General features: G+C 38.8%; 1 protein-coding gene across 7 annotated transcripts in view; it reads right to left on the reverse strand.

Annotated features, from left to right (window-relative positions):
- The window catches only part of FILIP1 (filamin A interacting protein 1), a 244,741-nt gene extending 222,851 nt beyond the window's left edge, over positions 1-21,890 (reverse strand). For 3 of the 7 annotated variants that reach the window (XM_049895726.1, XM_049895715.1, XM_049895704.1), the window contains exon 1: positions 15,570-16,331. The gene's annotated coding sequence lies outside the window, so the exon portion shown is untranslated. Of the gene's footprint in view, positions 1-10,104; positions 14,339-15,569; positions 16,332-21,817 lie in introns of those variants that run through there. The other 4 variants (XM_049895754.1, XM_049895744.1, XM_049895696.1 and 1 more) reach the window with 4 other exon arrangements.
- Positions 21,891-23,603: the final 1,713 nt, after the last annotated feature.

Genomic DNA, 23,603 nt, shown 5'->3' on the forward strand with positions numbered 1-23,603 from the left:
CAGAAACTCTATGGGGCAGTTCTACTCTGTCCTATAAAGTCGCTAGGAGTTGGAATCGGCTCAATGGCACTGGGTTTTAGTGGTGCAAAGGAAACCTTGGTGGCACAGTGGTTAAAAGCTACGGCTGCTAACCGAATGGTCAGCAGTTTGAATCCACCAGGCACTCCTTGGAAACTCTATGGGGCAGTTCTATTCTGTTCTATAGGGTCATTACGAGTTGCAATCAACTCGATGGTAGTGGGTTTGGTTTAGTAGTGCAACAGTTAAGTACTGTGAATTGAAAGAGTGGTTTGAACCCACCCAGGGGGTGTGTGATCTGCTCCTGGTAAAGATTACAGCCTAAAAATCCCTATGGGGAAGTTATGCTCTGTCATATGGGGTCGTTATAAGTTGAAATGGACTGGACAGCACCAATGACAACAAGGTTCATTTGCGGTCCCTGGGTGGAGCAAATTGTTAACGCACTCAATTCTTAACCAAAAGGTTGGTGGTTCAAACCCACCCGGGGGTGACTTCAAAAAAAGGCCTGAAGATCTACTTCTGGGAAAAATCAGCCATCGAAACCTATGGAGCACAGTTCTACTCTAACACACATGGGGTCACCATGAGTCTTAATCAACTTGATCGCCACTGGCATAAGGTTCATTTACATATGTATAATAATGTATAAGGTTCATTTATATATGTATAATAACATATATAGGCGTTTCTCAAAGTATGATAAAGCATGTTCTGTAGAATTTCAGACTTACAGAATCAATCATAAAACTTAATTCCATACATGTTACCTAAAAATGTAGACTTCAAAAGGTTTTCAGAGTATATTGACCTACTGGCCTCTCAGTTCCATAGGGCAGACCAACTTGTTTGCAACACACCTGCTGCTATAGGAGAAGCTAAGTGATTAATCCCTTCCCATTACTGCTGATATCATGAGAGAAGTTAGGAGGTGGTATGAAAGCCCAAAGGAGCCCAGTTGGTACAGTGGTTAAGTGCTTGGGTGCTAATTAAAAGGTCAGCAGTTTGAAACCACCAGTTGCTCCATCAAAGAAAGATGTGACAGTCTGCTTCCATAAAAATCACAGCTTTGGAAACCCTATAGGGCAATTCTACTCTGTCCTATAGGGTTGCTATGAGTTGGAATCGACTTGACAGCAATGGATTCAGGTATGAAACTCCAGGCAGGGGAATCTCAAGGAAAATGGGGAACCCAGCGAGACTGACAGGAAAGAAAAAGTCAGGAATCTGAATAGGAAAGTAGAGTTTGCAGTTAGAAATTCTATGGAAAAGTGAGAACATGTGCCCAAAAGTAAGGCAGGTAATATTAGATCGATCCACAAGGGAAAAGAAAGGCAGGACATATGAAACAAAGTCAGTGGAGAAATTTGAGCACCTTGAAACACTCTAAAAAGAGAATGAGTTTTCATCAGGAAAACAGAAGGAAAGGCAAGGACCCAATCATTAGTCAAGCAAAAAGCCCAGTTACTAGGAACTCAGGGCACCAAGGCCAGCTGATTTTTGAACAGGGGAGCAGCTGCCATTCAACATCTTACATTCCCCAAGCTGACTCTAGAATAGCAAAGCACTTAAAAGATTAAGAACACAGGCTGAGAAGTCCAACTGCTTGGAATCAAATCCCAGATCTTCCACCTGCTTGCTGAGGGGACTTGGACTTCAGCTTCCTTATCTGTAAAATGTAGAGCATATGCTTCATGGGGTTGTTGGTACCTAACACATAGAAAGCCTTATTAAATATTAGCTACTTTATTCTTTATTATGCTCATTGTCTTAGGCTGGCTTCTCCAGAGAAGCAAAACTAGTATATACAAAGAGAGAGAATTCTATCAAGGAAATGGCTCATGTGGTTGTAGATGCTGGAAAGTCCCAAGTCCATGGGTCAGGCTAGAGGCCTCTCCTGACTCACATAGCTGCAGGGGCTGGCAAGCCCAAGATTGGCAGGTCAGACAGCAGGCCTCTGGCTCACACACCGCAGAGGCTGACGAATCAGCAAGTAAGACAGTAGGCCATTGGCTCACAGGCTGTGGAAGCTGATAAATCCCAAGATCAGCAGGTAAGCTGCGAGCTCAAGTCTCAATAACCAGAGGTCAGGTGCAGGATACAGGGCAAGCAAAAGCCAGCAAGCTTCCCCAGAAAGTCCACATATACTGGATGAAAGCCACACCCCCTAAGGAAACTCCCTTTCAAATCATTGGCTGTTCATAGCAGATCTCATCATGGAAGTGATTAAATTTTATCAGATCTCGTTATGGAGGTGATTACATTGTTATATAGCTGCCAAACTATGTCATAATTGCCAAACCACTGAGAATCATGGCCCAGCCACAATTACACACAACCTTAACCATCACATTTATGTAACAGAAAGAGTAACAGACTGGAACCCAGGGGACTTGATTTAGTTCTAGTTGTTGCTCCACCACTCCCTACCTATTGATTCTTGTATAGAATTGAGCTGCAGTCAAAGAAGTGAACCCAGGAAAGAGTCAAGGATCAAGATCTTAAAAGCAAATACAGGCAATGATCCTGATAGCTTACTTGAGACAGGGACACAGAAGCTCCAAAGTGTAGAAAGTGCCCAGTACCAAGGTTCAGATGAGCTCAGTTCCAGATGTAACTCTACCTCCAGAGGACAGTATGACTTCTCCCCAGTGATTTCTCTTCTCCCATCTTAGTACTCTCCTCCTTAAAATGATGAGGTTGTACTAGATTGCTGGTTCTCAATCCTAGTTGCACATTAAAATCAACTGGGGAACTTATAAAATAGACCAATACATGGGCATGCTCTCAGGCCAACTTAAATCAAAACCTGTGGAGGCATAGCCCAGGCATCTGCATTTTTAAAACAATTGAAGTGATTCTGACATACAATAGTATTATGAATCACAAGACTAGATGATCTCATAGTCTAAGTGAGTTGGTAATCCCGTTGGATCTTAACAGTGTGAGACTCAGAGCCTCCGTCTCTGCTCCCAATAACAGCAGACAGAGAAGTGCCAAAAAAACTAGGCTATCTTGCAGACCGTCTTAGATAACTCTTGAACGAATATAATAAATTATTAATATCTTCCATTTAAGAGGGCATTAGCTAATGACTAATGTGGAAATTATCACTTAGTTTTGTTGCCAAGAGAAATTTAGAATAATCGAATGAGAAAAAATATATACATTTCCAGAAGTCAACCAGTAAAGCCCTTTTTCTTCAAAGGATAAAACGCTAATTCTTTCCCTCCTTTGACACTGTTACAGCTTTTCACATAAAGATAGGAGAGGAAAAGGGAAATTTCTGAGTGTAATTATTGGCAAGGAAATCAAGAGAGATCATGTCAATGAAACAATTAACTGTAATACATCTCTGCCTTTATTTTATTAGTTTAGATCAAATAGGTCTGTACCACAAAGCAAAGCATATATTTGCTTAGCCTGTTTATGTTTAGTCTACCACGTAAGTAATAGTACAAGTCTGTACATTGACCAGCTATAAGTGTATGTGTATGTGTTGAGGAGGGACAGTGTGCTAGTTGTGATAAGGTAGTGTTTTCAACTTATGGAACAGAATTTCTCCGAGGGTAGAGATTTCATTCCGGTATATGTGCTCACTCCATATAAAACATTCACCTTCTAGGACAATATTTTAGAGGTCAATGGAATAGTCAATATACCAGAAGAGTATTTATGACCACTGGCATAAGAAAAAGCAAAGCACTATCTGCTCCATCAAATTTTATTAGAACTGCTCTCCTTTTACCTTTGACATTTCAAAAGTTAAATGCCATATGTGTAAATAGAAAATAAAAAGTTATAATTATTTCCAAATAGTCAGACATTTAACATCAGGAAGGAAAATCTCAGTTAATAAAGATAAAAGAATTAAATAAAATATCCAGTAGAATGTCTCCAGCTATTGCTCCACAGTAAAAACCATTGGTTAAAAAGGGTCATATAAGTTGGAGGGGGAAAGCCTAGTCATCTTAAACTACAGCAAGCTCTCTCTTTTTCTCTCTTTTCTGATTGAACAACATGTTTCCAGATTGCAATTCACTACCTAAACAAAGATGATGAGAGCCAATAAGAAGCTCTTACATGCTATGAAATTCTCTGACCCCTTCTCTGCTACCTCCTCCAACCAATATATACACACACCACCAAAGGCTTCTTGAAGGAATATTGCTGCCAACACCTGGAGTAAGTATTTTGTAGGACACCACCTCCTTGAGCCTCCTTTACAAGGTGAATATTTATGACCAAGGCAGAAACCTGCAAAGCATTTCAAATCTTAAAATAGATGGTGGGACCCCTGCATTGTCACATTCAATCCCTTTCATTAAAACATCTCATAGTAATATAGGTGGAGGTCTTCCTTGAACAACTACTTGCATTACAAGAAAGTGGCTGAAAGCATGAGATACTAAGGTCAAATTGCCTGGACTATAATTCCAAATCTACCACTTGTCAAGTTACTCAACATCTCTAAGCCCCATTTTCCTAATCTGTAAAGTAGAGACAAAAATAGTACATTCTAGGATTGTTATCCATCACTTGGCTGTCAGTTTGTCATACTGTGGTGGGTTGCTTGTTGCTGTGACGCTGGAAACTATGCCACCAGTATTTCAAATACCAGCACCGTTACTCGTGGTGGACAGATTTCAGCAGGGTTTCCAAATTAAGACAGACTAGGAAGAAGCACCTAGTGATCTACTTCTAAAAAAAATTGGCCAGAGAAAACCGTAATGAATAGCAGCAGAAAACTGTCTGAAATAGTGCTGGAAGATGAACCCCGCAGTTTGGAAGGCACTAAAATACAACTGGGAAAGAGCTGCCTCCTCAAATTAGAGCCAATCTTAATGATGCAGACGGAGTAAGGCTTTCAGGACCTTCATTTGCTGATACGGCATGACCCAAAATAAGAAGAAAGTGCTGCAAACATCCATTAATAATCAGAATATGGAATGTTCAAAGTACGGATATAGGAAAATTAGAGGTCACCAAAAATGAAATGGGGTGCATAAAGATTGATATCCTAGGCATTAATTAGTGAGCTGAAATGGACTGGTATTGGCCATTTTGAATCAGATAATCATATGGTCTACTTTCCCAGGAAAGACAAACTGAAGAGGAATGGTGTCACATATTCATCATCAGAAACAATATTTCAAGATCTATTCTGAATTACAATGGTGTCAGTGATAAAATAATATCTATTCGTCTACAATGAAGACTAGTTAATATGACTATTATTCAAATTTACACACCAACCACTAATGCTAAACATGAAGAAACTGAAGATTTTTACCACCTTCTGCAGTCTGAAATTGATCAAACATGCAGCCATGATGTATTCATAATTACCGGTGACTGGAATGCAAAAGTTGGAAATAAAGAATGCAAAAGTTGGAAATAAAGAAGAAAGATTAGTAGTTGGAAAGTATGGCCTTGGTGATAGAAACAATGTCAGAAACCACATGATAGAATTTTGCAAGACCAACAACTTATTCATTGCAAATATCCTTTTTCAACAACATAAGTGGCGATTATATGCATGGCCCTCTCCAAGTGGAATACACGGGAATCAAATCGAGCACATTGTGGAAAAACACAGTAGAGAAGCTCAACATTATCAGTCAGGAAAACCTCAGGGGCCGACTGAGGAACAGACCACCAATTGCTCATACGCAAGTTCAAGGTGAAGCTGAGAAAATTAAAACAAGTTCACGAGAGTCAAAGTATAACCTTGAGTATACCCCACCTGAATTTAGATACTATCTCAAGAATAGATTCCATGCATTCAACAATTATGACTGAAGACCAGACAAGTTGTTGGATGACATCAAGGACATCATACATGAAGAAAACAAGAGGTCACTAAAAAGACAGAAAAGAAAGAAAAGACCAAATTGGATGTCAGAAGAGACTCTGAAACTTGCTCTTGAACATAGAGTAGCTAAAGCAAATGGAAGAAATGATGAAGTAAAAGAGCTGAACAGAAGATTTCAAAGGGCATTCAAGAAGACAAAGTAAAGTATTATAATGAAATGTGCAAAGACTTGGAGTTAGAAAACCAAGAGGGAAGAACACGCATAGCACTGCTCAATCTGAAAGCACTGAAGAAAAAATTCAAGCCTCAAGTTGCAATATTGAAGGACTCTGTGGGGGGAAATACTAAACAACCCAGGAAGCATCAAAAGAAGATGGAAGGAATACACAGGATCACTGTACCAAAAAGCACTGGTAGATGTTCAACCATTTCAGGAGGTAGCATATGATCAAGAACCGATGGTATTGAAGGAAGAAGTCCAAGCCTCACTGAAGGCATTGATGAAAAAACAAGGTTCCAGGAACTGATGGAATATCAATTGAGATGTTTCAACAAACGGATGCAGCTCTGGAAGCACTCACTCATCTATACCAAGAAATTTGAAAGATAGCTACCTGGCCAACTGACTGGAAGAGATCCATATTTGTGCTCATTTCAAAGAAAGGTGATCCAACACAATGTGGAAATTATTGAACAATATCATTAATATCACTCACAAGTAAAATTTTGCTAAACATAATTCAAAAGCAGTTGCAGCAGTACATTGATGCAGAACTGCCAGAAATTCAAGTTGGATTCAGAAGAGGACTTGGAACAAGGAATACCATTGCTGATGTCAGATGGATTTCAGCTGAAAGTAGAAAATACTCTTAAGATGTTTACCTGTGTTTTATTGATTATGCAAAGCCATTCAACTGGTGGATCAAAACAAATTATGGAAAGCATTTCAAAGAATGGGAATTCCAGAACACTTCATTGTGCCCATGAGAAACCTGTACATAGACCAAAAAGCAGTCATTTGAACACAACAAGGGGATACTGCACTGTTCAAAATCAGGAAAGATGTATGTCAGGGTTGCATCCTTTCACCACACTTATTCAATCTGTATGTTGAGCAAATAATCTAAGAGGCTGGTCTATATGAAGAAGAATGTGGCATCAGGCTTGGAGAAGACATTAAAAACCTGTGATATGCAAACGACGCAACCTTCCTTGCTGAAAGTGAAGAGCACCTGAAGCACTTACTAATGAAGATCAAAGACTACAACCTTCAATATGCAGTACACCTCAACATAAGGAAAGCAAAAATCCTCACAACTGGATCAATAAGCAACATCATGATAAATGCAGAAAATATTGAAGTTGTCAAAAATTTCATTTTAGTTGGATGCACAATCAACACCCATGGAAGCAGCAGTCAAGAAATCAAACGGTGTATTGCATTGGACATATCTGTTGCAAAAGACTCGTTTAGAGATGTTACTTTGAGAACTAAGGTGTGCCTGACCCAAGCCATGGTATTTTCAGTTGCTTCAAATACACGTGAAAGCCGGACAATGAATAAGGAAGACCAAAAAGGAATGGATGCCTTTGAATTATGATGTTCGCAAAGAATGTTGAATATACTATGGTCTGCCAGAAGAATGAACAAATCTGTCTTGGAGGAAGTACAGCCAGAATGCTCTTTAGAAGGAAGGGTGGTAAGACTTCGTCTCAAGTACTTTGGACATACTATCAGGAGGGACAAGTCCCTGGAGAAGGACATCGTGCTTGATAAAGTAGAGGGTCAGCAAAAAAAAGGACCCTCAACAAGGTGGACTGACACAGTAGCTGCAACAATGGGCTCAAACATATCAAGGATTGTGAGGGTGGCACATGACCAGGCAGTGTTTTGTTCTGTTGTATATAGAGTCGCTGTGAGTCAGAACCAATTTGAAGGCACCTTCTTTTAACAAGAACAGGATTGTTATATTTCTGTAAGGATTACAGCCTATGAAACCCTTTGGGGCAGTTCTACTCTGTCACATGGGGTCACTAGGAGTTAGAAATAAACTCAACAACACCTAACAACAATAACAAGGATTGTTATAAGAAGTAAATAAAATCATCCATGTAAAGTTTTTGGTATAGTACCTGACACATAGTAATCTCCAGAATATACCAGCTACTATTATTATCATTATATAACATATATATATATATACACACAGTTATATATATATTAAAGACCCAAAACCAAATTCACTGCAATCAAGTCAATTCCGGCTCATAGCAGTCCTACAGGACAGAGTAGAACTGCCCCATAAGGTTTCCAAGGAGCGGATGGTAGAGTCGAACTGCCAACTTTTTGGTTAGCAGGTGAATGCTTAACAGCTACACCACCAGGGCTCCAGTTACACATATCCCCAAAACCAAAACCCCTGCCATCAAGTCGATTCCGACTCATGGTGACCCTATAGGACAGAGTAGAACTGCCCCACAGAGTTTCCAAGAAGCGCCTGGTGGATTCAAACTGCCAACCTTTTGTTAGCAGCCAAACTCTTAACCACTATGCTGCCAGGGTTTCCAGTTATATATACAAACCCGTTGCCGTCGAGTCGATTCTGACTCATAGCAACCCTATAGGGGACAGAGTAGAACTGCCCGATAGAGTTTCCAAGGAGTGCCTGGTGGATTTGAACTGCTGACCTTCTGGTTAGCAGCTGTAGCACTTAACCACTATGCCACCAGGGTTTCCAGTTACATATATAGTTATATATAATTATATATATGCATAGTATATATCATGTATAGCTATAAAAATATTAGGTGTTATATCACTATGTAAGAATTGGGAGCCGTAGTAGAGTAATGGTTAAGAGCTCAGCTGCTAATCAGAAGGTCAGCAGTTTGAATCCACCAGCTGCTCCTTGGAAACCCTAGGGGGCAGTTCTACTCTGTCCACTAGGATTACTATGAGTCGGAATCAACTCATTGGCAACAAGAATGTAACAATCAGAGTTCAAATGCCCCAGCCACTGGTAGAAACACCTGCTACACTGGGCAATGATCTATGAAAGGAGCAGAATGTAGAAGGTGGGAATGTCATATCCAAAGACAAGGGGTCCCTGAGGAGGGAACTCTATCAGTGCAGCTGGCTTGCTTATGGACTAGAACAAACAAAAGGCTGTGACCAAAGCAGTTGGTCTGGTGGTGCCCACACCAGAAGATGGTATCTATTAAGACAGCATGGGAAAGTTAAGCTTATGTGTAAAAGTCCCTTCTTGGTTCAAATACCAGGCTGTTTTTCAAGCATGTGTCACTTACTAAACAGTTAATGAAAAACAAAGAGCCTTGAAGGCCTCCAGTATCACATTCAAGACTTATAGAATAATTAGGAAAAATCTGAGCTGGCAAAACTCTTCCTGGCTTGCCCTGATGAGCAGACCATCTTTGTTTTCCATTAGTGTGTGTTGTCGTCACAGTAACTGCAAGGATCCAAATATACAGGCCCAAGATGTCATTTCCTCATGTACTTAGGCTGCCACACTGAAATAGCATTATGAACTCAGCAATGCCTCTTTCTTTCCTGTTGTGCTATGGTGCCTCAGTCAGAGAAAATTGAGCCTAAAATGAGCTACTCGAGACATAAGTATATTAAAGAGATATAAAGCAAAAGAAAGTCCATTTATCCCTATTACTGTATTGTCTATGACTCATGTGTGTGTGGGAAAGACCTTAGTCTTGCAAAGATCTTTTAGATAAACAAGGCAAGTTGGCAGTAACTTGATTGTTTTGGTGATGTCACCAGTCTACTGTTTTCAATCAAATCATCTTTTGGGTTTAAATCTTTACCAAATTATTTTTTTAAAGAGCACATTTTACCAACTCTGATAGTAATGTCCATTTCATGGTTTTCAATATACCTTTCCCTTATAAAGGTTAGCAGCAAAAAATACACGTCTTCAAAGTAACTTGAAAGGATTGCAATAATGATTACTGCAAAGATGCAAAAGCCTACTTTAAGGTGCAGACACAGTAGGTCCTTCACCAGTGAAGCAACAATCTTACAATTTTCATCTCTTCTGATGAAGGAGCTGGGTGATAGCACAAGCAAAAAACAGAAAAATCTCTGAACCTTAAGGGCTCAATTAAAGTCAAATTATTTGAGATAAATTCTGCATTAGCTTTAAAAATTATTTTAGTCTGTCTTTCAGAGACCTCAGAAACACATAAATCATTCAATATATTCCACATTGACATCATTTCCCAAAAAGGAAAAGGAACCGAACCTGTTGACTTCTTAGTGCTGCGGTGGTTTAAACAAAGCTCTCTGGAACAGAGAAGCACAAGGTGCTGGTTAAAGTTGTGTTACCTCCCTCTGCTGTGATTTCCTCAAGTGCTGCAGTCAGCTGGTTAGCAGCCAGTTAAAGCTGCTCAGTTCAGGTTTGACTGTTCTTATTCTAAGTTCTTCCACAACATGTTGCCTGGCCTTTGAAATTAAAATTCTTCAACTACTGCCGCAGAGACGGTTATATTCTGCCTGCAGCCTTTTCTCCTCTCTGATTAGCTGAGGAGTAACTGGCCATTTATGGAAAAAGAGGAACATAATGCAATATATTTCCTGAGACTCCTGTATGTCTGTCCTAGATCTTCCGTACTGTATTCTGTAAAACCAGGAGACGTTCTTTTCTTTTTCCTTTCTTTCTACAACCAGGTTTTCACTAGAAAATGGCACATCTAAAAATCAACTTGCCTTATCTTTCAGAGACTCAGTCTTTCAATTTGGGAAAATAGAGTAAGATTGGCAAATTTGAACCATAACAACCCTGCATAAGGTTTGCTGGCATTAAAGCTACTAAGAAAGTTTCCACTTATAAGGGTGATATACATATATATATGTATGTATGTACATATTTAAACATACAAGGTGACATATGTGGGTGTGTGTGCATATATTTAAATTAAATATACAGAATATCAAGCATCTCAGAATATACATACATGTCTTTAGGATATATTACTTCTATTTTTGTTTTCCTTGGAATATACTTTGCTTGTTATATTTAAGAAGAATGAATAGGATTAAGGGCAATGAAGAGCAAGAATTCATCTCTATTTGGTAAGGTTGAAGCTAGCATGAGATGGCCTTTTTTGGTATTTTCCTTTTTATCTGTTACTAGGTTAATAAAACAAAACAAAACATCTAACAAAAAGAAACAACGAATGATAAACTTAATAATACATCCCTCCCTGGAAGAGGAAGTCTCACTTGCTATACATTACCAGTGTAGTCATCTGTAAGAGACACACAACGACTGTGGATAAACACACTTTATCTCCAAGTGCAAATATAGAAACCATAGAACAGTCTATGCTGTGGGTGATTTCTTGGCTTTTTTAGTAATGGTTCCATAACAGCAGACTGCTGAGTGATAAGGGAGGGTTTGAAACATAAATTCCATACTAAATTATTGGCTGCCGTTCAAACTCTGTCTGCTTAGAGCACCCAGCAGCAAAGTATGTCCCAAACAGGGTTCGGAATTTAAACAACACATTCTTTTGCCTTTCCTCTGAAGTATGAACTTGAATTCACAAACGATCTGTATCTAGGAATTTCAAGCTCACCAAAGATGAAGATAAACAAATAGCTACATTTAAGGTGTGGTAATAATGCAGTAATTGCTTAAATTTATTGAAGAATCTACCAGGCAACTCTAAGTTTTACTAACTCATCTAATCTTCAAAACAACTCTCTGACACCAGGGGTGGGTGTAGAGGAGGAAAGAGAGAGTTGTGCTTAGGGTGCGTTCAATGTATGTTCCTGGTGGTGGGATAATTTGGAAAAAGATAGCAAGAATGGTTGCACAAGTTGAAGAATGTAACCAATGTCACTGAGTTGCACATTTAGAAGCTGTTGAATTGCTGTATGTTTTGTAATGTATATTTTTACCACAGTGGAAAAAAAAAACTCTGTGAGGGAGGTAGTATTATCCTTATTTTACAGATGAGGAAACTAAGGCATAGAGAGTAATTTGCCAAAGTCACAGTGAGCCAAAATCTGAATCCAGACAACCTGGCTTGCCTATGCTACTAGCCTTTCCTGCCTCCTTCCTCACACCAAGGAGTATATCCTTATTGTTGTATCTTCAATTCAAATATAAGAAAACAAAATATATTTTTATTAGCTTATATTTTATTCTATTTCTACATATATTAAAAATAATGAATCTATAAACAAATTTATTTTGCAGGCTTTTAGATGTCATTCTAACAAATTGTCACCAATTTTTTTCTCTTAAACTTTTGTGTTGAAATGGATCTCAACCTAACCTAAGCTTGCTCCCTCATTTCCCATGATGTTTTTCTAAAACCCACATGTCTAAAGAAATAAGAAGATGAGACAAATGAACGAAAATGTATATTAAGCAGTCTTTGTAAAATCCTATCTCTTAAGGCACCTGTATCATGAATAAATGCCCATCTTCCAAAAAAGAAAAATACAATTGGCAATAGATTAGAACGTGTATATTAGAGCAAAGTTTTGTTTCTAAAGAACAAATAAAAACTGTAACTACAAGAAAATCATTGTTTGATGAATATATTGAATATTTCACAAATTTCACTGGAAAAATCCTATAGTGATTCTAGCCGAACACCAATTCAGAAGAGTAATTTTGACCTCCTCAACCTTTGGTGGACACAAAAACAATTGCTTCAAAAACATGATTCATGATTTATCTCATACAGTAAGGCTATAGGTTTCATGAGTGATTAAAAATAAAACTAAGGAATTTCTCTTTTTTTTAAGTCTTTAGGAAAAAATAAAAAGATCATAACATGATATTTAAATATTTTAACGTTCAAGGCCAGGTTCTAACCCATGAGCCACAAATAAAAGGAGCCATTATTTATATCAATAATACCAAAGGTACAAATACAATCTGATACCAAATATGATAAAAGTGTATTAGTTATAGTATTTACAGGTCTAGGTGCCTACCCAGTACATGCATGTTTATGTACTGTCTTGATATACCCCTGCTTTGTATTTCATTCCCATAACATCACCTCCACAACGAAGTCCATGGGCGTAGTTGAAATTACTTGTAATTTTTTCTATGCACAGTCAAACTTAGAAGACTTTCCTTGAGAAATTTGAAATAAAAAGCTATTAGCCACACTTACAGTTGCCTCTCTTGATCTTATATTTTCCATACTTTCTCACATACTCATCTCCAGGAATCTAGAGCCACAAACATTAAGAGAATACCTGCAATGTGCATGGGGTAAAAAAGCTCCAAAGTTAAGTGATGCATAGAGCTATGCCTTGCACCTCATGGAATTCATAAGTTTGTTCTGAATTTTAAGAGGCAATCCCTGCCCCAAAGTGTCCTAAATTCTAACAGTACCCAACTAAACTAAGAAGGAATCACTTTTAAAATGTATGGTCCAGGAAACCACTGCAAATGTGGAGGACACTGATCTGGGTCTTACAGAGCAGACAAGGCGTCTACAGGAACAGAGAAGGAAAGATGTCCCAGGCAGGGGGGGATGACATAGGCAATGGTGGAGCACCAAAATAAACACTGTGTAGGTATGTGGAAAATGACCAATAATCTGAAATACCTGACATGGAGGGACCTTGTTATTGAGTAGTAGTTGCTAAGACTGGAAAAGTCAAGTAGGTGCCAGATGATAAAGGTCTTCAAAATACCCAGCCTAGGTGTTTGGCAGCAACTAGGAGTCTCAGCAGATAACTGAAGAGTGGAGAGACACATACATAGCAATGCTTTAGGAAAATTAATCTCATTGTCACGTGCAAGGTTTGAATGGCAACAGATGGGGTTAGAGGGAAGTGGCATTTTTATAATCCAGACCAAGGATAAAGAGAATAGGCTTTAGTGTGGCGGGAGACATGGCAATGGAACTAACAATGCTTATGAAGAGGAAGGGGAGGATTCTAAGATTCTAAGATCACAATGGGAGGATAGATCTGCATAGTGCATTGAGAGCTTGATTGTTCATATAATGGAGGAAATCACATAGTTTAACCTGGGCTGTTCTTGACTATTAAAGGTAAACTTACAAACAAGAAGACAATTAATGATACTCTGAAATTCACCCTATGAAGAAACATGGCTTTCATTCAGGGCCAAATGTTGTGTTAAGTTACATACACACTGCCCCACTGACTCCAAAAGAAATTATATGACTAGAACTAATGGGAGAGTTTGGCCTTACGTGTACATTTGTAAGCCAACAACGTGACCCCTTCTAGGATAAAAACAAGAAAAATGTAAAATATTTGGTTCTGAGTTTTCAAAACTCTTTTGAAACAAAAAACTCTTTAAAAAATCTTTCACCTTCACAAAAGCACCACGAGTTTCAATCTCTGATACCAGGTTACCAGAATCTCTTTTACACTATTATTTAAATATATTCATTATACACAGTAAGCTTCAATTAGCTTATAAACAAATTAAGCAATCAATATTTATGAAACATAATACATACTGAAATATATGTGTGATTTCATTTTCCTGAATATACAATAAATAAACTTTAATTAGTTTTCCCTGAAATGGGGACACTTACTGAAAGGCTTGATGCATTCTTATTTGTCAACAGAAAATTTGCTTAATTCTGATCTTGTGTAAATTTTTTCTTTACAATGACAAAACGGACTCAAATAATTTCTTTTAAACTGTGCTTCTGTATGTTCTTTGATACTATCCTTGGGTTACAATGTTCATTCAAATTATAATGTTCGTTTAAAGGAACAATCTTCATATGCAAATCCAACCCAATGACAGACAATCAGGTATCAATTCTACTCACATCTCCAGTGTACCGTAATAATTTTTGTTGGATTCAGCATGAAACTGATCACACTAATTCAGAAAAAATGTGATGGTAATTCATGGAAGGGGAGACAATATACTAATAGATAAAAGAAAGATTTCCTTCAAGCTATACTAAACACACACACTACTTACGAAGGACTTTTCCTAATATATTTTTAATAAAAAAAAAGAATCCATTCTATCTATAGGCAAGGAATTATTCAATTTATTATTTTTTTAAATACCAAAATAACATTCTTCTGTGTAGCTGTATTCAACAACTGCAAAAGTAGTGATTTAATCCCCTTTTTTTTTTTTTTTTTTTAATATTTCGTGCCTAGTCAGAAGCATTTAGGGCAACTGTACTGTAACGAGGTCAGAACCAGCACAAGGTGGACCAGTGTAATCAGAGAATCAGGCAAAAGGGGATATGGAAAGCAGCAAGTCAGAAAGTACAGCCATACAAACACCGTCCGGGTCTTTCTTCCTATTTACCACACAAGCTGCTCAGCTAGTTTAAATAAATGAAAGTGATTTTGCTTCTAGGGAAAACATCCCTTCCATTTGTTAGGCATTCTAATTATGAAGAGTTGTGAAACCGTCCCTCGTTATATTTTTGTTACCTGCCTAAGAATGATAACTTGGCAGAAATATTTTGATACCTATTAAAATATCCGAATAATCTTTGTGTTTAAAAAAGAATGTATAAAATTCTGAGAAAGAGATGTTTCTGATTTTTAAAAAGTTTAATTCCCAAAGATTATCGTAATTTCTAAATTGTTATCACATAGTATGACAGTAAGAATTAAAGGAAACAGACAACACAGAATCAGAGAGAATCCTCTTCTTGTGGAAGGAAATTTCTTAAGAGTGCAAGTAGCTATTTTTTATTTATTTTTTTTTAATCTTACCTGACGGCAGCTCGTTTAGCCAAGGGTATGTCCTTTATGGAGGTAGCTTATCCTTTGAAGAACCCAGTGGCTTGTCCCACAGCCCAAGACACACTGGAGTCCTGGAAAACTATCCAGCCCAAAGGAATACAGAGGAAAAAGCTTTTCCCACTTTCTTTCGTAGGACTAGCCAATAGCTGAAGTCATGCAGGAAATTGAGTAGAGAGGGGGAAAGCTGCTTCTTCTCCCTGAAATCCCGATCAGCAGAAATTGGAGGTCGTTGTGTATCTCCCACTCAGACTTTTGTTTAAAGTTTTTTCAACTGTTGCTAGGTGTTGTTGGGTTCTGAGATTAGGTTTCTCTTCTTCTGCTCCCTTCTCAACACTGTCAGAGCAATGACTTTGTTGGGGAGCTGAGCTCGCGCGTGCTATATTTAACCAGTGTTCTCAGCAAGTCAAGCCTGTCAACAGCTGAGAAGTTTGGAGCCGGCTTTACTCAGTTCCTCGGCAGCTGGGTTATCAGTGGATACAGCGCTACTCATCCTGTAAAAAATTGCAGGGAAACCGGCAGACCCTTTTAAGGACTTGTGCTCATTTCACAGAGGTAATTATTACTTGGAGCTCTTAACTAAAGACTGTGATTTGTGACCTAGCTTTTAAAATCTGAAATGAAGCAGAGCAGAAGTTGTCTTGGGCAGAGCAATTTACCAGTGCAGTTGTCTTCTCAGTTAGGGTTTCTCAGATAAATATTCTAAAATAAAAATGCTGTTAAATGTGTATCACAACTGCTGGGAAATTTTACAGCAAGAGATTATTTCCAAATAGCTTTTGACATTGATGTGCTACATTCAAAGCTAGAGATCACTTACCCAGTTATATCTGACATCACCAATTAGATACCTGAAAGTTATTAAAACAAGTTATTATAAAGGTTTCTCTATAACATTATGTTTTTAAAAGGAATGAGATTTAGAAGGAAAATCTTAGCATTCTCACTCAGATCATTCGTTCAAAGTGACACAGGGAGAACACTCTAGGAAAAGCAGGTCTAGAGACCTCTCTGGCTGCTGACCCACTTGCTTAATTTTTAACCCTCTGGTCTCCCAAACCAGAGAAAGTTCATTTCTAGTCTAAACTCCAACAGGAAGAATGTCTTGAGGCACTTTATTTGCTTCATTCAATATCACAAAACACTATGAATCTGCCCAGATTAACATTCATGAAAAAAATATGTGTTTAACCACTAGTAGTAAAAAAAAAAAAAAAAAGTAGTACTGTCATATAATTCCATACGTGAAATTAAGAGCAACAGAAACATAAAGAGGCCCTTTCAGCCAAATTGACAAGTAAAGCAGAAAGGGAGACACACACACACATACAAAATTATTGGCTGACAAACAAGAATATTGCCCAGGCAAAAATCTCACCAATACCGTTAAAAAGGTGATTCCCTTCCTGGAATCAATTCCTCAGTTAAAAGATACCCTCTTTTGACATGCAAACTGAAGGTTGACAAAGAAAACATGGATTTAATCGCTTGGAATAAGTAGCTTATGCACTAGGTGACCCTGATGGATCTTTGGGAAACGCTGGCACTTTACACAGGGGTGTGTATGTGTGTCCTTCATACAGAAATAACCTTCACCTCCAAGGTTAGCTGACTGCTACACCTCGACCCATTAAAAAACATCTCAGTTCTTCCCAGCCCAGCCAACACACTACCACACTGCCAGCATGCATCCTTTTGCCTTAATTTAATACTATACACATGTAAAATTACATTTGTTCAGACTCACTCTTCCTGGGTATGAGCCAATCTCGATTAAAAAAAAAAAAAAGACTTCTATTAAGCTCTCCTGTGAAATTAACATACTCTTCTAGAACACCAATGGATCTTTTAGAAATTTATTCACAGTCCCTAAGAAGTTGGTTCTGAATTGAAGGTGAAAGTATGTAACTGGATGATGAGATTGTTCAGAATCACTAGGAATACTCTAAAAAACTACAAAGTGGTGGGGTGAGGGAAGATTATTGCTTGAAAAATACATAGATCCCACATGCCACAGCCCCAGGTTGAAAACCACTTCTCTAAAGAGGCCCAAAGAATGCATCGCTTCAACCCTACTAAGAGTTCACTTTATGGATGTCTCCAATCCAAAATGAAGCAGAAAAGAAAGGAGTCAATTATTAAGATAACTGAGGGAGAATACTCTCTGTGCCTTCATGCACCTAGACAATTCCACTGAATGGGTGATGTCTTAGTCATCTAGTGCAGTGCTGCTATAACAGAAATACCACAAGTGAGGTTTTAACAAACAGAAGTTTATTTCCTCACAGTAAAGTGGGCTAAAAGTCCAAATTCAGGGTGTCAGCTCCAAGGGAAGTCTTTCTCTCTCTGTCAGCTCTGGAGGAAGGTCTTTCTTGTCAATCTTCCCCTGGACTAGGAGCTTCCCTGCTCAGGAGCCCCGGGTCTAAAAGACACGCTGTGCTCCTGGTGCTTCTTTCTTGCTGGTCTGAGGTCCCCAAACTCTCTGCTTGCTTCCCTTTCCTTTTCATCTCTTGAGAGATAAAAGGTGGTACAGACCACACCCCAGGGGAGACTTCCTTCACATTGGATCAGGGATGTGACCTGGGTGAGGGTGGTGTTACAATCCCACCCTAATCCTTTTAACATAAAATTGTAATCACAAAATGGAGGACAACCACAGAATACTGGGAATCATGGCCTAACCAATTTGATACACACATTTTTGGGGGGATATAATTCAATCCATGACAAGTGATAAGAATTGTTTCTCCTCGAATTATCCAGGTAGAGTTCTCAGGGATTTTTTTCTTTAGTGAAAATCTAGTCTTCCACCACGGTTTTCTTTAATCCTTGGATTAGCTCTCCACTGTTGCTATTAGTTTATTTTTAAATAATCTGTTGAAAAGCAACAGCATACAGAGTATTTTGTACAATTAGATACTGTTGCTACCTTCAAATTTTATTTAATTATACTAAGCATATGTGCTTGACTGATTCGATATTCCACAATAGTCAGCTCATGCTCTTCTATTTCCCTCTCTTACACACACACACACACACACATACACACTCTAAAGTGAATTGATCTTGAAAGGCTTTTCTCCTCTGGGAATGATTATTCAGATGAAAGCATTTCCTACATAATCCACAGAGGAAGTAAAGCCATTAAAAACTATTAGAAATTTATGTTTTGTATACAGTCAACAAGGAACTGATTTTTCAACACATATTGTTAATACATTACTGTTCAGCTGCATCCTTTTCCCACAGTCTTAAGTGTGAGCGTTCTGAGAACCTCTGATAAACTTACAAATAAAACTGAATTTCCCAACTTCAAGGATGGGTCATGATGAAACTTTTTAATGAAAACATAGATTAATGCTGTCAGTGGGAAAAAGACTAATTAATTAAATAAGGGAGTGGGCATACTATGTCTACATTCATTTCTAAAACCAAATTTTTCAACTTGTTCACTAAAAAAGTCATGGTGATTTTTTTTCCTTTTTCTTTTTCTTTTTTTTAATTGTGCTTTAAGTGAAAGTTTACAGTTCAAGTTAGTTTCTCATACAAAAATTTATACACACATTTTTATGTGACCCTAGTTGCTCTCCCTATAATGTGACAGCACACTCCTTTCCACCCCGAATTTCCCGTGTCCAATATTCAACCAGCTCCTGTCCCCTTCTGCCTTCCCATCTTCCCTCCAGACAGGAACTGCCAGTTTAGTCTCATTTATCTACTTGAGCTAAGAAGCACACTCTTCACAAGTATCATTTTATGTCTTATAATCCAGTATAATCTTTGTCTGAACAGTCGGCTTCAGGAATGGTTTTAATTTTAGGCTAACAGAGAGTCTGGGGCCATGTCTTGTGGGGTCCCTCCAGTCTCAGTCAGACCATTAAGTCTGGTCTTTTTACTAGAATTTGAGTTCTGCACCCCACTCTTCTCCTGCTCCATCGGGGACTCTCTGTTGTGTTCCCTGTCAGGGCAGTCATTTGTGGTACCCAGGTACCATCCAGTTCTTCTGGTCTCAGGCTAATGGAGTTTCTGGTTTATGTGGCCCTCTTTGTCTCTTGGGCTAATACTTTCCTTGTGTCTTTGGTGTTCTTCATTCTCCTTTGCTCCAGGTGGGCTGGGACCAATTGGTGCATCTTAGACGGCCACTTGCTAACTTTTAAGACCCCAGACGCCACTCTCTTGGTGACATTTTTAAAGCAAAAAGTTATTTAATATACCAGTGAAGAGAAAAATAGACATTTGCTTCAAAATAATGATTACATTAACACTGTTCTAGGGAGGGGATTTTCGAAACAAACTGCCCTGATTAAATTTATTGTCTGGCTCTGAGGCTTGAATATAAGCAACCAGGTAGCAAGGAATTTTTCTGTTTGTTCCCTACTGAAGCTCCAAGTACTGTAGTAAGTGTTCAATAAGTAAGAATGACTGAATGAACAAATTAGAATATGAAAAATTAAAGAAAAAATGAAGGAACTACAGAACATATTATATGTAAACTTACAAAAAAACCAAAAAATGTTTCCAGGTGCACTAGACAGAGTTAGGTCATCATTAGCTGCATATTAAAAGTTGTAGAGAGAAAATTCTTAGAATGTGAATTAATTATTTTGGTGAATTTTGTTAAAATTTCAAAGGGAAGTAATAGATTTCAAAATAATAATAATAATATCTATGCAACACTTACCACATGCCAGGCAGAGTTCTAAGGTCTTGACATATACTAACCCACTTAATTCTCACAACGAGCCTATGAGGTAGGTACTGTTATTATTCCCATTTTATAGGCAAAAAAAAAGAACTGAGGCACAGAGAAGTTAAATAACTTGGCCAAGGTCACATGCTAGTAAGTACCAGGATCAGAATATGGAGTAGGGCATATAGTTCCAAAAACTTGCGCCCTTAACCACTTAGATCCCCTTGCATTCAAAAGTCACAGTAGTCTTTTCTTAGGAGACACTAGTGTCAAAGCAAATAGACTTCACTACCCTTGAATATATATGCTTCTGACCAAGAAAAAAAAAACACTTAATATTCCACAGTTTTGGAGCAGATAGAAAAAACATGCAGGATAGTTTCATAATCAACATAGCAAAATAAAAGCTCATTGAAACTGAAGTCCTGTTGAATGCCAGAGAATAGAAAATTGGACTGAATAGAAGATAATCGCTTTAAAAAAAAAATCTATTTTTAAGCAAAGGATATGAGCTGTTCAGTATGCTCTCTAAAATAAACAAAGCAAGATGTTTTATGATAAATGAGTTCACTGCTTAATGAAATTCTAAAATTACATTCTAAAAATATAATTTAGGTCTGTGATTTGATAGAAAATAAATTTTGAAAATGTTTATAAGCTATGTTTTCACAACCAAAACTTCTCAAAGACGTAACCAACAATAGGAAAAAAAAAATAAAGGAAATCATTATACATTAACTAGTACTTTGGGATCAAAATGATATTGTGTTACACTTGCTATAATTAGGCTTTAGAATTCGAAATACTTGCATTTCCTATTAATCTAACTATGCTTCTATTTAGATTTTACAGAACTTTAAAAGAAACAGTGCTAATAGTTTGAAATATCTACAAATGTCCATAACAAAATAATATATTGTACTTTGTCTATAAATGAATACTGTGCCACATATACAAATATTCATAAAATATTAAATTATTTATTTTTTCTAATACTTCAAGAAAAACAGAGCAAGACTAGGTTAAAAAACATTATAGGAGGAATTCTGGGAAGATGGAGATGTAAACAAACCATCATTCTGACCATCCCTCATAAATAAAACAAGAAGTACAAGGAGGAAACAGTGCTTGTCTTTGAGAGGCTCTGAATCACGGAACAGCGGAAAGCAGCAGAGAACTGAAAACGGGCAAGAATCAACAAATCTACGAGTCAAATATGGTAGGAAAATCGCTTCTCCAACCGTTCCTGACCTTCCACCAGCCATGCAAGTTGCCAGCTGCTGTGAATTGGGATAGTGGCCCCAGAAAAAGTGGCTGCCTCCCTAACCACCACAACCCTTGCCTGTACAAAGAGACCGGATCCCAAGCTTCTGCTCTAAAATCAACAAGGCAGACCCCCCCCCTCCCCGCCAGGACTCCATCTGGAGTGAGCCAGCACCTCCTTCACCCGGACACTGTTGGTGGCAAGCCTACTGCGAATTGCTGTAGAAGGCCCATGCAATGGAGTCAGCTCTCATAGTTAACAGCCTACCTGCCTTCATGTGCACCCCATAGTTCAAGCCTCTGAAACCAAAAGGACAGACCTTCCAAGGAGTTAGTTCTCGTCTGTCTGCTTCCCTTTTCAGTCACTACTGAGGACTGCTGACTGAGGCTACTGTGTGCTAAGAAGTAGGCATCTTTAGCAGAGGCCACACCCACAGCCAACATACTCTGGGGGTGGCTCTGATAGCAATAAGGCAGACCTCCCCAGGGTCCATTTGGAGTGTGCCAGCACCTCCCCCACATGGACACTGTCACCTGCAAGCCTGCTATAAATTGCTACAGAAGGACCCTGCTGTGGAGTCTGCTCCTGTGGTAAGCACTCTGCCTCTCTGGGACGCCATAGCTCTGGCCTTTGAAACCAACAGGACAAACTTCCCTGGGGGTCAATTAGGGTTAGACTGCTCCCACTTCCAGTTGGCGCTGAGGACTACTGACTGACGCTGCACTCACAGCCAACAACCTACCAAGGGGAATCTGATAGCAACAAGGCAGATCTCCATGGGGATCTGATCATAGTGTGACATCTCCCCTACCTGGTAATTGTTGGTTCCCAGGCTGTTGCAAACTGCTCTAGAAGGACCCTACAGTGATCCCACAGTCAGGCAGACCTCCCTGGGGATCCACTGGGAGTATGACTACCCCTCCCTCAAACAGTAACTGTCAGCTGCTGAACTGACACAAACTCCTACAGAAGATTCCCTACAGTGGAGTCAGGAGGTGGGTCACTTAAGTGGAGATTGCTCCCCCAACAATCACAGGGCCACTGGGGCTCTGATACCAACAAGACAGATCTCTCAGAGGTCCTTCTGGGAAGTGCCAGCCTTCCCTCTTCCTGAAATGGAGGAAAGTCTGCCTGTGCTCCCCCTGAATGCCAGCTCAGATATAAGCAGCCCCCACAGAGCAGGGAAGGAAACGTGTGGGCAAAACCAGAGGGCAACACCCAGCCCCAAAGGGTTTTCTGGCTAAAAATGTGATCGCCGAAACAGAGAAAGGAGGAGGAATCTGCACCCTCTGGTGGACAGACTGATTAGTACACGATATCTCACCTGAGTGGCAGTGTCCACTGGTGGACAAACTGACCTCAGCATGTTCTCTGGTGTGTTTGGGAGAGATTGCAAGTTGAAAAACAAGACCTGGAACTTTCAAATTCCAATTAAACCAGGGAGAGAGAAGGAGCTATCACAGAGATGGAGAGGAAACAGTAAGCAAAGGCCAAAACCTCTGCCCACCTAAGAGTTTCTTGCAGAAAGTAGTGTGGGCAAATATATCAAATATGGGGAAAACTGAGAAAGTTAACACACTCAAAAATTCCAGTGCCCCAACAAAAAATCACAAGACACACAAAGAACAGAGAAACAATGGCCCATCCAAATGAACATGACAAAGGGAGTGAAAGTGTATTTTTTAAAAACTCATTGCCATCAAGTTGATTCCGACTAATAGCGACCCTATAGGACAGAGTAGAATTGCCCCATAGGGTTTCCAAGGAGTGCCCGGTAGATTTGAACTGACAACCTCTCAGTTAGCAGTCATAGCTCTTAACCACTATGCCACCAGGGTTTCCAAAAGTGCATTTAGGGATGACCAAATAATGAAAGAAAAAGGAAGAATACAACAACATTAAATATAATTAAAGAACTAAGGGAACACACAAAGAACTAAAAGAAATACAGAAAACATTGCAAGAACAAAATGAGGATCTAAAAAAAGAGATACTACAACTGAATCGGACAATAACTGAAATGACAAGGACTTACTAACAGATTTAATCAGGC

The sequence above is a fragment of the Elephas maximus genome, chromosome 1 (assembly GCF_024166365.1).
Source record: "Elephas maximus indicus isolate mEleMax1 chromosome 1, mEleMax1 primary haplotype, whole genome shotgun sequence".
NCBI classification, from domain to species: Eukaryota; Metazoa; Chordata; class Mammalia; order Proboscidea; family Elephantidae; genus Elephas; species Elephas maximus.